Source organism: Mesocricetus auratus, unplaced genomic scaffold (genome assembly GCF_017639785.1).
Source record: "Mesocricetus auratus isolate SY011 unplaced genomic scaffold, BCM_Maur_2.0 Super-Scaffold_100010, whole genome shotgun sequence".
Classification (NCBI taxonomy): Eukaryota; Metazoa; Chordata; class Mammalia; order Rodentia; family Cricetidae; genus Mesocricetus; species Mesocricetus auratus.
In genome coordinates, this window is record NW_024429194.1 from 35,414,667 (window position 1) to 35,433,714 (window position 19,048).

At 44.2% G+C, this 19,048-nt stretch overlaps 1 long non-coding RNA gene across 2 annotated transcripts; it reads right to left on the reverse strand.

Moving 5' to 3' along the window:
* Positions 1–3,051: 3,051 nt before the first annotated feature.
* LOC121142793 lies at positions 3,052–13,005 on the reverse strand. Of its 2 annotated transcripts, XR_005879899.1 has the most exons (3): positions 11,770–13,005; positions 6,070–6,145; positions 3,052–4,567 (listed from the first exon to the last, which is right to left on the reverse strand). It is a non-coding gene; the product is annotated as an uncharacterized LOC121142793 (long non-coding RNA). The 2 variants fall into 2 exon arrangements; XR_005879898.1 differs by lacking the exon at positions 11,770–13,005 and having other exon boundaries at positions 6,070–8,465.
* Positions 13,006–19,048: the final 6,043 nt, after the last annotated feature.

Consider the following 19,048-nt stretch of genomic DNA (forward strand, 5'->3'; position numbering starts at 1 on the left):
AAAGTCACTGCCAAGCCCAAGAACTGCAGCCAACGGCTACAGACCTAAGCAAGGATAGATGGTTTTTGCAAATAGACCAAGAATCTGGCCTCCTTGCTCAGATCACTAAGCACATAAGTACAGGAAACCAGGCATTTAGAATGTCTGTAGGCCAGGAGAGAGAGCCTAACCATTGGAAAGATTAACCTGTAAATAGGGAGACTCAGATATGAGCACATATGCATGCAAGAGGGCTTCTTCTACCCCTGACTCACTGCACTGGTGTGGGATTGAGGACAGGTGACAGAGTCACAGACAAATTTAGAGATAGTCATCTGGCCCAGAGCCAGGAAAAAAAAGGAGTCCCATTATGAGGATAACTCTAGCTCCTGAGAAAGGTTAGTGGCCATGTGGTTAAACTTCAACTCTTTAGGAGTCTTCCCACCTGCTCTCCCCCAACATAATCCTCAGAGTAGAGTCAAAGACAGAAGGGTTTTGGAGCTCTGTGTCCTTAGACTTAGGAAAACTCCCTTCTCTGTTCCCTCAGATTAGATGAGGAGAAGAATAAAGTATCTAATGAATATGGCAATTCCCCCACGTCCAACTCTATAGACACTGAATTCCTCCTACATTAGGTGACTAGAGGAAGATTGGGACCAACTGGCCTTTACATAGTGACTTTGTATAGGTCTCCCACCCAGAAGCATCACTCCATCTCATTGCAGTTTAAATAGAAGATAGTAAGCATCTAAGAGACAGAGAGAGAGACAAACAGAGAGACAGAGAGAGAGAGAGAGTGCCTACCCTTGTATATGTACATGGGAAAAGACCTGGGGATATAACCCAGTTGGTAGAGAGCTTGTGTAGTATACCTACAAAGCCCTGAGTTTGATATCAATACTGTATGTATCAGGCAAAATAATGTATACCTGTGATCCCAGCACTGGGGAGGTAGACACAAGAAAATCAGAAATTCAGTCAATCCTTGACTACATAGCAAGTTCAAAGCCAACCTAAGATATATGAGATTGTCTCAAAAAAGAAAACAAACAAACAAAAATATCACAGGCAAAGGAAACAAATATGGAACCAGAAAATCCACTACAGATGTTCCATTCTGAAAAACAACGTAGCCAGGAAGGTCACCACCTGTGCCACTTCCAACAAAGACACATTCTGCAAAAGACATGCATTTGGAATCTCTTGATTCCAAGTTGATGGTGGGATGAGGGTAATTGCATCTTGGTGGAATTTTGGTATATTTCTTCCTGTTTTCATTCCTCTGCTATCCACACTTTCTCCTACAGTGGTGTACTCTTCTCTCACCTTATACCACACACATTTCTCCATGTCATACACGTTCTTCCCACGCAGGCTTCTTAGAAGATGAAGTTCAATTTGAGGATAGATTGTTGAAAACATTCAATATGATTCATGGCCAGGAAAAGAAGACTGAAGTCACCTGGTTTGAGCTCCTTCAAGGCCACTTCCAAATACAACATAGACGGCGATCTTTTCTATTGCTTTATGGTCCAAATAAAATAAGAGCAATGAAAACTGAAGCTATTTGACATTTTTGCTGACTGGTAAGGTAAATTATAAACGACTAAAGTTCCTGGATCTTTCTGTCTGGGGTAAATTATGGTCAGTTCTTTCTGGATGCCAAGAGATACAGATGTGATTCCTCTTTACCAAAAGCATTTAGTACTTAATGGATCTGTCCTTCAAGAACTGATTTCCTTTGTAAAATAAATCCATACGTGTTCCCACGTCCCACAATGGACCTTCCCGTGTCCTAAACGTGCCCAGTCTCTCTTCCTTTCTTTTTCTGGTCTTGGCATGTTTCAAGTGGGCTGTATGAGTGAGTACCATGTTTTATTGTTTTGCTTTATTTTAATTTTACCTTTCTTCTAGGGTTGGAAACTTGGAAAAGCTATTAGCAAGAGTTAGGGTCTTGTTTCTGTCAAAACTCAGCTTCTACCTTCCTATTCTCTACAATGTGATGCCAAAATAGAACTTGATGTAGCATGTGAAGCAGAAAGCGTTGGCTAAATAAGGAAAAGGTGTTTTGGGGTGGGGCAGGTATTGCTTTGTTGAAAGAATAACCTCTGGAGAGGTGATGGTCAACGTGGTACTGAAGGTGTCTGGGGAGCAGACTCTCCCAACCTTAGAATGAAGCTAACATACCTTACCATTCAGTACTTCTTCTGTAGTCCATGAGGCTGGGATGATGTTAGAAAGATGTAGAGGAATCCACCCTTTCTCACTCTCTAGTCTCCATGGAGATATCAGTTGCCACCAGTTGGGTGGGAAAAGATAAGACATCCAGCCCTGTAACTTCATAGTTGCTTTGACATAATCTGGCTGTGACCTTTAGAACACAGGGAAGAAGAAACTTGTGAGCGAACCAAAAATGTTCAACATGGGACATGGAGGGATCTTCTCCCTAGAGACAGATGCCTGAAGAACTGGGAGAAAAATGTATAATTTCTTCACGGTTTTGCCATCATAATTAGAAGAACTGGCACCATCAGTCGTTGACATTCTCCCTTTACCTTCTTTGGAAAGCCTTTCCTAACTGAGTCAGCTTCCAGTAACTGAGTTATCCAGGTCTTCCTTTACCCAGCAACCTACAGGGAATTGTCTTCCTATAACCAACAAGTGGACAAGCAGATGGGATTGGAGTTGGAGATGGGAGTACAAAGCAATAGAGAGGCGTTAGAATAAGGGCTCCAGTTTTAAAACCAATGTCATTTCCAGCTCACAGAACAATGAGTACCACCATTGGAAAGACGTGCTATTTTCCAAGTCCTAAGAGGTTGGCAAATGAGGCATGCCTGCCATAAGGACAGGACCTTTCTCTTTCAACTAATTTCTTTAAAAGTACGACGTGTTACTATGTTTAGATGTGCTTTGTCTCCTAAAATCTCTCATGCTGGAAATGTGGTTTTACTGTGACCTCCACATGTGTTTCAATGCACATACACACACACACACACACACACACACACACCACCACCACCACCACCACCAACACCAATACCACAACAACAATAACAACTACAACAAAAATCTTAGTAATACTGATTTCATTTTTTAAAGATTATCTCAAGTAGATTCAATAGGATGTCATGACCAAAACAGACCTGAATACAACATTGCTAAGCCAACCTGAAAAACAAAAACAAAAATTATTTTTATTTAAAAAGACATATCTAGAAGCTAAGTAATAGCCAGAATCCACACTGCCAGCCAATGGTAGGAATCTGAGCACTTGCCTGCCTTGAAAGCTACAACTCTTCAGCTAAAAGGACAGTCAAGAGTCCTTCCCAGATTCCCTGTCCCTCTTAGTCCTAGGTAGGAATTTGCTGGACTTGATCAAAGATTGTTTCTAACCCTATGTGGAAATACATAGTCGCAATCCCAGTACTTAGGAGCAAGGATTGCTATGATTCCAGGCAGTCTAGGCTACAAAGCAAGATATCTCAATAAAAACAATTACAAAACAGTGACACAAACTATTTTTTTACATATGTCCTTACAGGATACTCTGCTGCAGGCTTCACCTAGGCCCACTTCTGGTCACCCCAAGTATTTGGAGCCATGCTACCCCAAAGATCATTACCACTCTCTGTTAAAGGAACAACTCCCCCCACACACACCCACAGCTCTCTTCTATTCCTTAGCTACCACTAGCCTAACACACCAAGCTGTGGTGACATGCAAATCACTATTGAAGAATTAGGAAAACCCAAAAGGGAACGGATTGTTTGGTCGCTTTAATGAACTGTGAAAGTGGACATCCTAACTCCCAATATAAAACATCAGAGGTTTGGGTTTCACAAAGGTTATCTGTGCAAAGTCACATATTGTACTCCCTGGGAACACCTTCCCAAAGTAGTCTGATGGGCTCACTGTTGTGTGGGTGCAGCATGGTCCACAATCTTAGTGACCTTTCTAGTCTCTGTGTTCAAGTCCCTGATGAGAAGCAACTTAAGGCAGGAAGGATGTATCGTGGCTCAGGGTTTGAGAAGATACCATGCATCATGACAGGGAAGGCATGGTGGTGGGTAGTCTCCCGCAGTGAGAGTGTGTGGCAGCTGCTTGATCATATCTCAGTAAATTGGGAGACAGAAAAAAACAGAATGTCCAAAGTTGGCTGAATTTCTTTTTCCTCTTTTCATAAAGTCTGGGACCCCAGTCGATGGAAGGGCATCATCCGTATTCAGGGCAAATCTTTCTCCATCAGTTAAATCTTTCTGGAGACAACCTCACAGAGACACCAAAAGGTGGGGTTCACCAAGTGTTTCTTAATCCAATCAAGTTAACAATGAGACAGTCTTGCCTTTCCTCCAGGTTAAGTTCCCTTCCACTCAGATCCGTTCACATGCCCTCAAGCGCCAAGTCTCTATGTTCTTAATGCCTCTCTCCTTTCCATTCAAACTGGTCTCACTTTCCTGTTTTCCCATCTCAGGTGAAGTGGTCCATGCAGCCACAACATAACCTCAGACACCAGGAGAAGAAAGAACTCCAGTCGATGGGCCTGATCTGTGCTTCTCTTGACATCGAGAGCTGTCCTGAATTGAACCTGCAACAGGGATAATGGGAGAAAAGACTTGCTCTCCCCTTATGGTCAATAGGTCCCATTATTAGACCAGCATTCAATCTCTTTGACCTTTCTTCTGGGGAGATCCAGGGCTATCCTGGGGATTATTGCCCCTCTGTCCAACCAAAGGCTAGTGATTACCTGCAGATTCCCCAGCGAACACAGCCTCCTTCTACTCTATCTCTCTTTCCATTGCTGTGATTAAAATGCTCTAATAAACACAACTTAAGGGAAGGGGAATTTCTCTTAAATCCCAATCCAAGGTACAGCCCATGGTGGCTAAGAAACCAAGGAAGCAGAAGCCTGAAGCATCTGATCGATGCTAAGCCACAATCAAAACCAACAACGAATATGCACTCACCAGAGCTTGCCTCCCTTTCCCCCATCTTATACAGTTCAGGATGCAGTCAGGGACTAGTATCACCCACAGTGAGCAGTTTTTCTGCCTTAATTAAGATCATCCCCCACAGGCATGCCCAAAGGCCCATCTAATGGATGGTCCCAGATTCTGTCAAGTTGGTAGTTCACCCTAACCATCCCAAGGGAATAAGAAAAAAAAAATCTGAGTCATTGGAATGACTCCGGGTCCCTGAAGTGTCACAATTCACGAAAAGATATGAAGTAATAGGGGAAGAGGAAAAAAATCAATAACTACAAAATCTCCCTATTGGAGTACCAAAGAAAAACTGTTGATGAACAACACTCTGAAGAGCAGATCCAGCTTGGGAAGGCTGCCAGCCCTAACTTCTACTATAGTGATCAGCCACAGTAGCGACATCCTTAAACACATTATACATCTGCTCTAGGTTATTCCTCCAGGAAATCTTAAGAGACAGAGACTACTACTTCATTCGAGCCGATAAAACCAAACTTCAGTGGTGTTGTCCAGAGCCACACAGTGAGAAGTTGGCGAAGGCATGGTTCCGTCTTCATTTGTCTGATTGCCCAGTCCATGCTCTTGATCCTCCTGAGTTATCAGGCCCAGCAGCCTAACTCTAAACCCAGCAGGCCTAGTACCAGCTACCCACGGGTCATAGGGTGGGGTCATCTGCTTTACCAACCAAGTTTAGGGAGCAGTGAGGCTTTAAGAAAGGGGACAGCAAAAGCTGGGATATGAGGTTGGGTTGGAGAGGGGGTAGCAGGAGGGCAATTATTCCATCACCCAGTGTGCTGGCTAGTTTTTATACTTGGCACAAGATAGGGTCATCTGAGGAAAAGATGCCTCCATGAGATTGGCCTGTAGGGCATTTTCTTCATTGAAGATTGCCATGAAAGGGCCCCGCCCATGGTGAGTGGTGCCACCCCTGGATAGGAAGTCCTGGGTGCTGTAAGAAAGCAGGCTGGGAGAGCCATCAGGAGCAAGCAAGTAAGCAGCACCCCTTTGTGGCCTCTGCTTCAGTTGAAGCCTTGAGTTCCTGCCCTGACTTTCCTCAGGGATGGATCATGACTGGAGAGCTGTAAGCTGAAATAAACCCTTTCCTTACCAAGTTGCTTTTGGTCATGGTGTTTCATCACTAAGACACCGAGTCGTCATCTACCTCTCTAGGAGTGCTGGAGAGCCTAGAAAGGGAGCAAAGAAAACAATGAACATGGAGAGGGCCCTGGCATGCCTTCAGGTCCTGCTACTGAAACCTCTGTGTGGGGCTGCAGCCAAGCCCAGGAGATGGGGTGACCTCTATGCAAACAGAACTTCCCTTGGGTGGTGCTTCTGCAAATATAAACACAGTCACCATGTGATGGGTTCAGCCAGTTCATGTAAACACCGGAGGGAGAACAAAAAACCCAGCTGAAGAAAATGCTGTGCTCCACACAGATGAGCAGGGAATGTAGTTTTGAGATTCAGAAAAAGTTCAGCGCTACGGGGCCTGCTATAATTTCATGGGGCTCTCCCAACATGCAGAGAGCCTCAGCTCCCTAAACTCATGGGAACTCTTGTCATTGGCGGCAGATCCGCATGGAGTTGGATGTTCCCTCATGTAAGAGAAGAGACTGGAGTTCCATAGTCTTAAAGTAGAGGGTCAGTACCCTAGATATCAGGACTTCCTGGTCCCCAGGAAGAGGTCTAAGCTTAGGAAGAGCTGCAGAGCTTAGAGGCAGGGGGATGGATTGATGGGAAGCACTCTGAAGCAACAGTATAACTGTTTCCCTCTGTCCCTCCTTTCCCCATCCTCTTCTTACATGACAGGCCCCTGTGATCTGTGAGAACGGTCAGCGGTCTCTGGTGTTTTGTTAATTGTGTTGTGATTTGCAAATTACCTTGATGGTACCTATAAGGAGCCAATCCTCCAGAGTATTTACAGACTCCATGTTTCCTGGAGCCCCAGAGTTTTCTCAGAGTTTTCTCTCCATCTGGCTTTACAGGGGATCCAGCCCCTTCAAATACACCAGCTGAGGAGAGAGTGCCCACTAGACCCTATGAGACAGCAGGGACAGCATATTCACTCGATGCTGCTGAGACCTTTCCAGAAGCTTCTTGGAAGAAGCTGTAGCAGTCAAGGTTGGTATAGTCCCCAAATCTGCTCTAAACTAGGCAGAGGAGTGTTGCCCTCAGTCATGTGCCTACTGTGGAGTTCATCTAGGCTGCTGGGGCTCATGGGACTTCTAAGAGGCCCACATAGCCCATCTGTGATGAAAGAGGAACAAAGAAGAAGACACCTGGGCAGATATGATCTAGAGAAGCCTGGAAGAGGAGACACAGGGGAACTAAGGGGAAGCCCTATGCATTCACTACAGATCAATATTCAGGATGGTCCCAGAACACCAAATCAGTAACCAGTAATTCTCCGGGTAGCTCAAGAGAATTGGGGAGCCCATTCCCATGTATTCCCAGCTTCTGTGCGACCTTGGCAAGTAACATGATTTCTCTGAGCCTGTGTTTTTAATGGGATTAATAACAGCACATATCTCATCAAGCAATTATGAGAATTAAATGAGTTAATATTTGTGAAGCTCTTAGAGCATAGCAAGCGTTATTAGCGTTTGTTAAGCAAACATGGGCTCGAATGAATGTGCCTGCCTGATATTCAAAGCCAAAAGGCTTCTCTCCCAATTCTACTTTTGCCCATTTACTTGCTTACTTAACAAATATTTACCGTGTGCCTACTATATGTCAAGACCCATGTTTAGAATGGCAGCTATAAAAATGAGCAAAGCCAACCACGGCTGTCCTTCCCTTAGAGCTTGGAGACAGAATGCAATCTCTCTTTATCAACTCTTCCTCCAGACCTTGGTCGGATGAAACCAGCCCAAGCCTGATCAAATTTTGCCTGGGGACACACACCCTGACTGCAGAAGCTGTGGAGGAAAACTTATTGTGGCTTTGCAGCTGTCCCTCGTGTACACTACAGCAGAGTGGCTGGAAGGAGGCCCAAGGTTGAACGGAGATAGCGCGAGCACACTTGGTTAGGGTGGCAAGCGGGCACATTGCCTTGCCCAGCGCCTACTCCAGTTTCACAGGCTCCCACTCCTGAAAACTTCATTGCAGCAAAGACTTGGGGTGGGACTTGAGACCTAACTGAGCCACCATTCAAGGCTCTGATTTGGAATGGAGTTATGAGGGGAGAGAGCATAATGCGGGGTGCCCACTGAACTGAAAGAGATGGAGCAGAGGCCGGGAACCCGCCAGCCCTCTGTGACTGGAACTCCACAGGAAGTGCAGCAGAGAGGCCAACTCTCATGGGGACCCGGGCTGCATGTAGTTCCCTGATGTTCATCCTAGAGTCATTATCTTCATCCCTCCCGAGCGACCATGATGTTATGTATCCCAGATTCTCATTAGCCTACCCTAGAGCAGGTTTACACTGGCTGCAGCAGGCAGAGCTGAGTGACTCAGCAAGGTCACTGTGATTGGGTCAAGCCCTAAGCCTGCTCTAAAGCCATATTTCCTATGGGGCTGAGAAAGAGAAGCCAGTAGTCTCTTGTTTCCTCAAAACCAACAGCTTAGCAGGCATGAGAACTGGACCAGTTCCTCCCTGACAGTTTTCTCTAGAGTGAGCTTCTTGTCATCAGGTAGAGGAAGGGTGTGGGAGATGTTCGCTTGCGGCAACAATGGAGTTGTAAAGAAAGAGGAGACTAATACAGCACAGCCTTCCTCCCGGCCTTGCATTGCCACACAGGACTTCTCTCAGACACACCCCACTGTATAGACAACGATGACATCAAATTTGATTCCACTTCCCAAGGGCTGGGATCACAGGTGTGTGCCACTATGTCTGGTTTAAGCCGTGCTGAGCTTTAAACCCAAAGCTTCAGGCATGATAGACAAGGCCTCTACCAACTGGGCCACATCCCCAGCCTGGGAAGTGATGCGTCCCCCTTCTCTACTCCATTGTTTTCTGCCGCACTTGCTGATTGTGTCAGTGGAGGGTTTGCTTGTGTGTTTGCCCCTTAGGGATATCAGTTTTTACAGGCCAGAAGCCCTTGTTTACTCACACCCCATGCTGCCAGTGTAGACCATGCTGGGCAAATAGAAGGGGTGTGGTTCTTTTCCCCCCTTGTCTCTTTCCTTTTGCATTTATGAGACATGGACTTGCTGTGTAGCTTAGGCTGGTCTCAGACTTATGAACCACATTTTTCAGCCTCCCAGTGCTGAATTATAATCGTGTCCTCATATCCAGCTTTTCCTATAATTCTTCCTATTTCTTCGTTTTGTTTGACTTGGTTTTATTTGAGACAGACATATGTATATATAAGTATTACATATACATATTCAAACAAATATATTAACTAACTTGTTCACTGACTTCCATTTTTCAAATTTCCTTCCAAAAGACAGAGGCTAACACCACAGATAGAGGCAGAGAGGAATCACGTTTCTGACATGTCTTGAGAACTTGAGGAGCTCATAGGTTAAAACATGAAACAGTGGCAGGGAAATCCCTTTCCCCTGAGAAATTAATAAGTTAAATCAGATGGAAATAAATTTAATCTTCTCCTTCTCCCCTTATTATCCTAATTGGTTTAATTTGTGGCAACTTCTCCGGCATTCTTACAATGAAAAGCAACTTATGGTGCCCTGGAGGCTGAGAGAGTAATTATCTGTGGTTTTCTTCTAATTCACTAACAGACACTCTTTGGCTTCAAGGACCCCTGAGAGCAAAGGAGTAAACAATGAAGATTAGAAAATTTTTTCTATTCCTTATGACATCTTTAAACTACGGTAGAAATAATTACTCATGACATTTTTAATATGAAAAACACATAGAATGGAATGAAAATAGATACTAACAGCTAAATATGGTCATTGCATTTTCTGGCTTTAACTGGCTTCACATATCATTGAATATAACCTTGGTTTCATTCCAAAACTGGGAAGATTAAATTCTTTTTGATGATCTTAACTTGGACATTAAATTCTCTCTAGGGTCTTCCCCAGAGCCTAGTGCATTTTGTGTCTTCTGGGCCATTCTTGTTCTGAAAAGTTCAAGAGTCTTCTCTCTTCAAATTTGGTCTCATTCTAGCAAGAGACACTTTTGTGTCTTTCTTGCAACTTGCCAGAGAAAAGTCCAGAATGTTCTCTAAGGTCCCCGAATTAATTTCCTGCTTCCTCTTGGGACTTACTGCCTATCAAGATGAAAGTGAAAATCAAGTAAGCATTTTTTTCAGCTTCTTGTGATTTCCAAGTCAAAATGTGGACACTCACAGCTCATCAATGGCTCAGAGACCTGTTGCCTGAGGCCTTGGTGGCAGCCCCCTTGACACCAAATTCACTTCTAACAGAAGGAAACTGTTTCAACGGTCAGAAGGCTAGTTTTAATAGGCAAAAAGGTCATTCTGCACTGTTTCCATCTCCTTCCTCCTACATCAACTTACTTAGAAGATCCTTTTGATAGCTCTAAAAAGAGCTGCAAGTCAGAAACCAACACAATCATTATCAGAAAGAAAGGTATCAGTGACTGTCTTAGTTAGGGTCTCTTTTGCTATAAAGAGATACCATGATCACGACAACTCTTATGAAGAAAAACTTTTAATTCAGAGGTTTAGTTCAGAGGTTTAATCATCATCATGGTGGGGCATGGCAGTATGCAGGTAGACATGGTACTGGAAAAGTAGCTGAGAGTTCTACATCTTGACCCACAGGCAACAGGAAGTGAACTGAGACACTGAGAGTGACTTGAGCATATATGAGCCCTCAAAGCCCACCCCCACAGTGGCACACTTCCTCCAACAAGGCCATACCTACTCCAACCAAGTCACACCTCCAAACAGTGCCACTCCATATGAGCTTATGGAGGCCAATTACATTCAAACTACCACAGAGATTTTTCCCAAGGGGCAGTAAAAGACTCTGCCCCATGATACCTCCTCTTGCTTCTGAAGCTGGCCATATGAACCTTAGGTATGACAGCTTCTTAGCCTCAGAGCTGTGAAATTGAGTCCCCCACTTGCCAAGCAGGGGAGAAACCTTCCATGAATGCATCCATCCTAAGACATGTGGACAATTTGTTATACAAAGGAGATGGCTCTAGAAGGGGAAGTGGGAATTCTGGAGAACGTAGACAGGGAGGGGCTGCCCCTGGTGGAACCCATTTGTCAGAAGAGTGACAAGACCTACAGCACTGTGGCACCTCCATTTCCTGGTTTGTCTCCCATTCCAGTATGTCCATGTTGACACTCAAGGCTGCAACAGGCTACCATTGGCAATGCTAACTGAACGCTTTCATGTCCACTAGGAGAAAACAGAGAAAGTTCTGCTCTGACAGGGAATGTAAATTCTTCCATAATCTAATCTGACGGGTCTAATTTGAGTCACTTACATGGCCAACAGCTGTCACCAGATTAGACTGTGGTTTTTAACTTTTCTTTTAAAATCTAAAAATTAGCCCTGCTTGGTAACACAGGCCTGTAATCCCAGCTACTTTGGAGGCTGAGGCAGGAACTTATAAATTCAAGGGCAGCCTGGTCTATCCCAGCCAACTCAACTCAGTGAGACCCCTTTTTTTTTTCAAAAAAGTAAAAATCTAGCTAACAATATAGCATAGAGGTAGTGCACGTGCCTAAGATGCATGGACCTCTAAATTCTGTCTCCAGTAACATGCACATGCTCATGCTCATGGGCGCACACATAAGCACACACGCACACGCACGCACGCGTGTGCACGCACATACACACACAGAGAGACACATATACACACAAACATGCATGCACACATGCACACATGCACGCATAGACATCTAAAACTTACCGAATAGTCCAGACAACTTTTCTTTAGGTGGATAATAATTGTTGAAATATGTAATATTGGAGATTAATCCTGAGAAAAAGTTTTTAGTATTTATCAGTTCATTTCAAAGGAATTCTAAAGTTACAAATTAACATGTAATGTTGACTTGTTACAAAAGCAGCTACTTTCATAAAGAATTTAGTGAGAAGTGTGGCATTGTTCCACACTTTGGCAAATTGCTTTTATTTCCGTTTGATGGAAGACAGCTGGGCTCTCATTCCTGCTGCCTCTGCATCCAATCTGTTGCAAGACCACATGACAGGCAGTGAGTCCAGTCTCTGGAAACTCCAGAGTAGACTGAAAGTGGAAAAGGCAAATGAAGGTCAGGGTGGAAGCCAAGTTGACTTCTGAGATGCCCTGCATGGACTCATGGTCACCTCTGGTGACTGTGGGCTAAGCTTCATCCCAATGGACTTCCCTTTAAGTTGGTGGAACCCTGAAAAAAACACAGTTCCAAGAGCTACTCTCTGAGAAGACAGGACCTGAGAGAGGTGGAGACTCCCAAATACAACCAACCAGACTGTCTGGGAACCAAGGCATCCTGTGTTTAGGTGAGAGAAGGTGGAGCCAGGTGATCCAATGAGAAGTCTGTAGTAGTGTGTGGACATCAATAGCTTAAAAAATGGAATTGCTGCCTGGTCCATCTCAGTACCACTCAGTTGTTGTCTATGGTGTGTGTTCAGCAGGCGTTAAATCAGTTCATGAATGTTACATTCATGTTCACTGATGACTTATAATGAAGAAAAGAGTTAATACTGCCCCCAAGGAGGAAGTGTGAAAGACACCCTAGGTTTAAGGAAACCAAACCATAGGGCTCCAGAAGGACTGGGTTTGCCTCCCTGTAGCTAGTTCCCAGCATGACAGACTTCTGCTGACTAGAAAGTCTAGTGGTGGCTAATGACTCTAGTGATCTGGGAGGAGGCAAAAAAAAATGTGAAGAATCATCTCTGAACCCAGGATTGAGTCCCAGCTTACAGCTGTCTTAAGAATTTGAGGGGATGTACTGAGTTTAAGGGACCACTCACTCCATCACCAGTCACCTGCAAATCACACTGCAATGTTATCAGGTGAAATCCTAACCTCTAGCCTCCTTCTGAGCATACTCAATACTAGGAAGTCTTACTAGTTCCCCAAACATTCCCAATCACTGCGTGTGTGTGTGTGTGTGTGTGTGTGTGTGTGTGTGTGTGTGTGTGTGTGTGTGTTGCTAGGGATTGAACTCATGACTTTGTGAATGCTAAGCAAGCATTCTACCACTTCTCCAGTCCCTGAAAATCCCATCCTCCTAGATATCCTGGGTAAGATGCTAAGCAAGTAAAAAATGTCATTCATACAAAGGACAGATGCACTGAGTTATCCTAGAACCTGGCTGATAACCAAGTCATGAAGTTGATCCCTTTCTCATAGCCACTGGGGCTGCAACCTCACAACCCAATAACTCAAAACCCCTTCTTCAGGGCTCTTTTGGAATTCTTAACTTCTGCAATCAGGGATATCCCCCAAATACTACATCACTTGCTAACTACATGAGCTTCACTAGACATGTAACCTTCCTTAGGTTCCCATTTCCTCATCTGGGAAATGGGAAAGTTGGATTAAATGAAAGTTGGGAACATGCCTATCTGTATCAGGGTTGCAGACAAGGCACCAGAGAACTCATTTAAGTCAGGACTGTGGAATATACCTCCCTTCACACATAGTTCTAGGTCTCTAAAGGCCTTTGGCACAGCAGGTGGACATTTGAAGAAAACTTGGCAGGACCTTTTCCCAGTGAGATTTGGAAAGATTTTTTTTCTCCCCAGGGTTTGGGAAAACACTGCACAGACCATGACTGAAAGAGGTAGAATGTCAACTGTGTGGGATGAGGAAGACTAAGGTTCAGAATTCCTAAGAGGGGAAAAAACAGGAAAAAATACAGGCTTATACTGGGCTTATGCCAATAATCCCAGCACTCAGGAGGTGAAAGCTAAAGGACCTAGAGTTTGAGGCCAGCCTGAACTATATAGAGAGTTCTGAGTGAACCTGAGCTACACAGTAAACCCATCTCCAAAAAAGGGAACAAAGAAAGAAAGAAAAATTAAAAATGAAAAAGAGGAAGGGAGAAGACGAGGAGAAAAATATTTTCATATGCAAGTTCACCACCTCCAGAAAGTAATAATTCCCTGCATGGATAGGATGGAGTATGGCCCCAATATGTTCATACCAAGGACCAGAGCCCTATGTTAATACAGTTCACACGAAACAAGCAGGCTAGAGACATTCTTGCTGAGAATGCCTGGCTTCAAGTCCCTATCCACCCTGATTCACAACTGTGTTGCTAGAATCTAAAAATTAACTTTTCTAAGCTCATTTTCACCATCTATATAATGGGTAAAATAATAGTATCCACCTCCTGAGGCTCTTTAGAGATTAAGGGAGATGATTGCTAGAATGCACTCATTGAGCCTGCAGTGTGCCTAATAGATGCACAATAATGTGAGTAGTGATGGCAGGAATGGCAGCATTGTTTCCTTAGACTCTCTGTTACCTCCTCCAGCCCTCCAAGACTAGTGCCCACTCCAGAGACCATGGAGTTTGGAAGGGGTGATGGAAAAGGGGAGGCATAGCAGTAAAATTATCCCTTCACAGAAAAGTCATCCCTAATAACATCAGACAATTTTTTTCTTCTCTGTCCCCCTACACCCAGCTAAGTTCTTGGCAAGGGACCTGAAGGAAGACAGTCAGTGACCCCCACACACAAGTCATGTGGACTTCCAACCAGAGCTCCAGGAGCATCAAGAGGTTTCCCTGATGGGTGACAGTCCTGGTGGGTGTGGCAAAGGCACTCAAGTAGGTGATACTCTCAACAGAGGGACAGCAAAGGAAAGTTTTGTGGTTGATGTGAAAAGGGAAAACAAGTATTCCTAATGCACATGGTTGTTCAGATGCCCTCTAGCATAGACAGTGTGCTGGTGTCTAGCAGAGTACATCCATGAAAGGGAAAGGTAAGCCTGCTTCCTGGTGCATCACGTTAACTGAAGTGAGGGTATTTCAGATAATTAACCAGTAAACAGTGTAGTGCGAGCCAGAGGGAACACAACTATTTTTTCCTGCTTAATGCTGTTGCCCTTGCAGCTATTCCTGGACATTATCCCCTGGAAGAACCTTCCTGGACCTCTTGACCAGGTCAGACATCCTCTTGGGTCTCCCACAGCCCAACACTAACACCTGGGAATGGAATGTTTGGTTTTCTGTGCCTTACACTAGAGTATAGTCTCATCCTGTGAGTAGACCCAAGAGTGCAGACCCCTGGTTAAGGTAGAAATGTGTGTGTGAACTTACTGTTAGATCTCTAGGACTTAGCATGTAATAGGCACTAATGTGTGCTTTAAAGTTACCTGTTGAAGAACTCTGTGGGCTCTGGCTATGAGACGTGTGTATCTACTGTCACCCTAATGAAGAAGCCCATACCTGCTGGCCTCGAACTCACAGAGATTTGCCTGCCTCTGCCTCCTGAGTGCTGGGATTAAAGGTGTAAGACACTACTGCCCATTTAAAATCAGATATTTTTAAAAGACTAAATCTAATATATTAGTGATTGGTTGAGGCTATAGGTAAGAGTATTCTTTCCTGGGGACAATTGAGGGACCGCAGGTTTATGTAAATTTCCTTGATTACAAGTCTTTTTAAAAATGACATTGAAGAGCTGGGCGGTGGTGGTGCACGCCTTTAATCCCAGCACTAGGGAGGCAGAGGCAGGCGGATCTCTGTGAGTTCGAGGCCAGGCTGGACCAACAGCCTCCAAAACAATACAGAAAAACCCTGTCTCATAAAACCAAAAAAAAATTACATTGAACACTTGAGATAATAGACAAACTACACAAACATAAGCAAAATCTATTTGGGAAACGGGGATTGCTTTCTGGGCTAACATAGGTAGTTTGCAGGACTGGGAGAAAAACCATGAGGGTTGGAAAAGCTAGATCCAGAGTAGGACTGGAAAAACCACTGAGCTCAGGAGCCCTTCGCCCCATTGATTCCCCTCCATTGAATTCTGGCAAAGAAAGAACACCGAGCTGTAGCTGGCATAGCTTGGAGCTCAGCCCCACCTCTTGCTTAGAAAAGGACAGGTCATTTTTGGTAAGACCATCATCACACTCCTGGGTATTTCTGCCACATGAAACTATAGTAGTGTCATTAGCAAACCAAACATCTTTCTGATTACAACACTCTACCAGATTGCAAGTGCTATAACGGGTGGACCAAAGAGGCTGTCAAGTCTCCTTTGGTGACCCTTAAGCAGACTCATTTATAAACCCACCCCTGGGATTGTTTTAGTGAACATCAAGTGGAATTAGGAGAACACAGTAAGTAACATACTTACTCCCTCTCTCTAGACGTTGAAGGGCAACCATTCTAGAAGACCCGAGTCTTTGGAATTGTCCATCAGTGCAACTTTCTGTGAGATGGTGGGAAGTCAGGCTTTCATTTTTAGTGTGGCAGTGAGCGAAGAGGCAGAGGCATGATGGGATGTGCTGTTGAACTAACCAGATTTGGCTGTAATGGGCATGCCTAATTTGTGTACAGATGTGTTCAGGGCAGCAAGTGCACGTGTCAAGATAAGTATCTAGATGTGTGAATGTGCTGTAGGCAAGCTGCCCTCCCCTTGGAGCACCTGGGTTTTGTAGACTTGGAAAAGACCTCCCCTTGCAAGCAACTGTCAGCAGTGATGGATGCTTAGGTCTTGGGTAGGAGGAAAGTCTGAGTTCTGGGAACCTGCTGAAACTTAGCTCCATTCTCTACCTCCATGACTCTTAGTGACTGGTGACTGGTAATTCTCTCCAGGACATAGAAGCCAAGGTACCACGGAAGTGATAAGGAGACCATAGAGGAGCTTAGAGACATTTGGATGATGGAGGAAAGAGAAGGGTATGATAAGGGCAGAGACCAGTGGAGGAGACTGAGTGATTTTTGCATGTCAGAAAAGACCTGTAATGATGTTTCCTTTAAAACAACTGTCTGAACCAGAAGTTCCGTTCTCCACATGTAACACCAATCACGCAGCTTCTGGTTTTCAAAGCTTGAGAGTCTTTTCATGGCCTTCCCAAACTCCCCTCTCTTGTTTACCTCTCCTTTCACTTTCCATGCTTTTGTTGCTCACTTGAAATCTCAAGAGGATTGGCAAAAAAGCACTCAAAATGTTAAAGCCCATAAACGCTAAGGCCCCTGCATGTAAAAGCAACTAACAGCAATCCTTTTGTATCCTAAACACTGACAAGCATTTCACACATGCAATCCTAGATGGCTGTCACATCATCACATCAGCTCTATGTAATGGGAACTACAGGAGTATCTTTCATCAAAGAAAAGAAATAAAAATCATGGTGTGTGCGTGTGTGTGTGTGTGTGTGTGTGTGTGTGTGTGTGTGTGTGTGTGTAGCTAGTGGGAGCAAGGTGGAAAGGTAAATTCCAGTCTTTTCACTGCTCAGCAGGAGGTAGCATAGTTATCCTGGATCAGAGGGGAAAGGTGGAAACTGCAGTGATGGAAGCCCACTTGAACACTTCTTTGCCAATGTATTAGTTACTTTTTGTTGCTGTGATAAAATATATGATCAAATAAAATACATGATCAAAGTAACTTTGGGGAGAAAGTGTTTATTTTGGCTTACGGTTCCAGAGGAAAGTCCGCAATGGCTATTATGGTTGTCAGCTTGACTACACATGAATTAACCAAAAACTCAAATCATTGAGCACACCTGTGAGGAATGATTTTTAGTTAATTGGACCATTTGAAATGGGAAGACACACCCTAAATCTGGGTCACACCTGCTGGTGGCAGCCTATATAAAGGGTAAAGGAGAAAGAAGTTTTCGTCTTTGCCTTCTTGCCTTTGATCTCAATTCACTGGCATTAGAGTTATTTCTTCAGGATTTTTTACATATACTGAAGACCAGTTAAGGCATCCAGCTTTGTGTACTGGACTCTTGGATTTTCCAACAGGAAACAGATATTGTTGGGACTACCTGCAAATAAATTCTCTTTTTACAGAGAGAGATTCATTCCATCAGTTCTGTTCCTCTGGAGAACCCTAATACAGTCTCCATAGTGGCAAGAAAAGCATGGCATCAGGCAGTCAGAGCAAGAACCTGCTTAATCACACTCTTTGTTTTGTTTTTTTCAAGACAGTATTTCTCTGTGTACCACTCCTGGCTGTCCTGGAACTCACTATGTAGACCAGGCTGGCCTCAAAGTTACAGAGATCTGTTTGCCTCTGCCTCCAGAGTGCTGGGATCAAAGGCAGATGACTAGCGCCCAGCTTTGATCTCACTCTTAACACCGGAAGCTGAGACAGTAAGCAGGAAGTGGGTGGGGCTATAAACTCTTAAAGCCTATCCCCAGTGACATACTTCCTCCAGCGTAGATCTACATCCTGAAAGTTCTGTACCTTCCCAAACAGCGCCACCAACTGGGGGCCACATCTTCAAATGCCAGAGCTTGTGGGAGACTTCTTTTCATTCAAATCACCACAAGCAGGAAGATCCTCTCTGACTCATACACCCCAAAACCATTCCCAGAGCCACTGATGCACAGCAAGGATGAACAGCCTAGATGTTTTTACCATGGAACACTTGTAGATTGTGTAGAATGTGGCCCATCTACATACAACTCCAAAGACTGGCTCCAAATGGTCAAAATCAATCAGACACTCCCATCAGTTTACCGTAAAAGTTGTTCCAAGAACCAACAATAACCCAAGGCATTCTCCTGGGAAATGCAGTGATGGGGTTAAGTCACACCAATGAAAGTGAAATATAGGTCAAGGGTCAACTTCAGAGGTTGTGACTGGTGCAGCTACACATAACTCTGAAGTTAGTAGGGCCATATAATTTAATATTTTGGTTTTAACTTATTGAAATTCCTTAGCTTTTTAAAATAAGGAGCCCCCCAAATTAAATAGCCCATTTTGTGGAAAATGATGGTTTGCCTTGAGGGTGGACAAGAACAAAGAAGCATGTAACCATGGTTGTTTACGTGAGCCGTCTTGTGTCTGTAAGAAAAGCCAACTGTGTGCCAAGCCCAATGCCCAGAAGAGAACAGAGCTCAGAGAAGCAGTGAGCTGAAGTCCCCATGAAAACTCTCCTAAAGACAATCATGAGATGGACTTCTGTGGGTTTGTTTGCTTGGTTGTTGTTGTTTTCTTTGTTTGTTTGGTTGGTTACTATTTGTTTGTTTTAAGGACTCCCCACACCCCCACTCACCC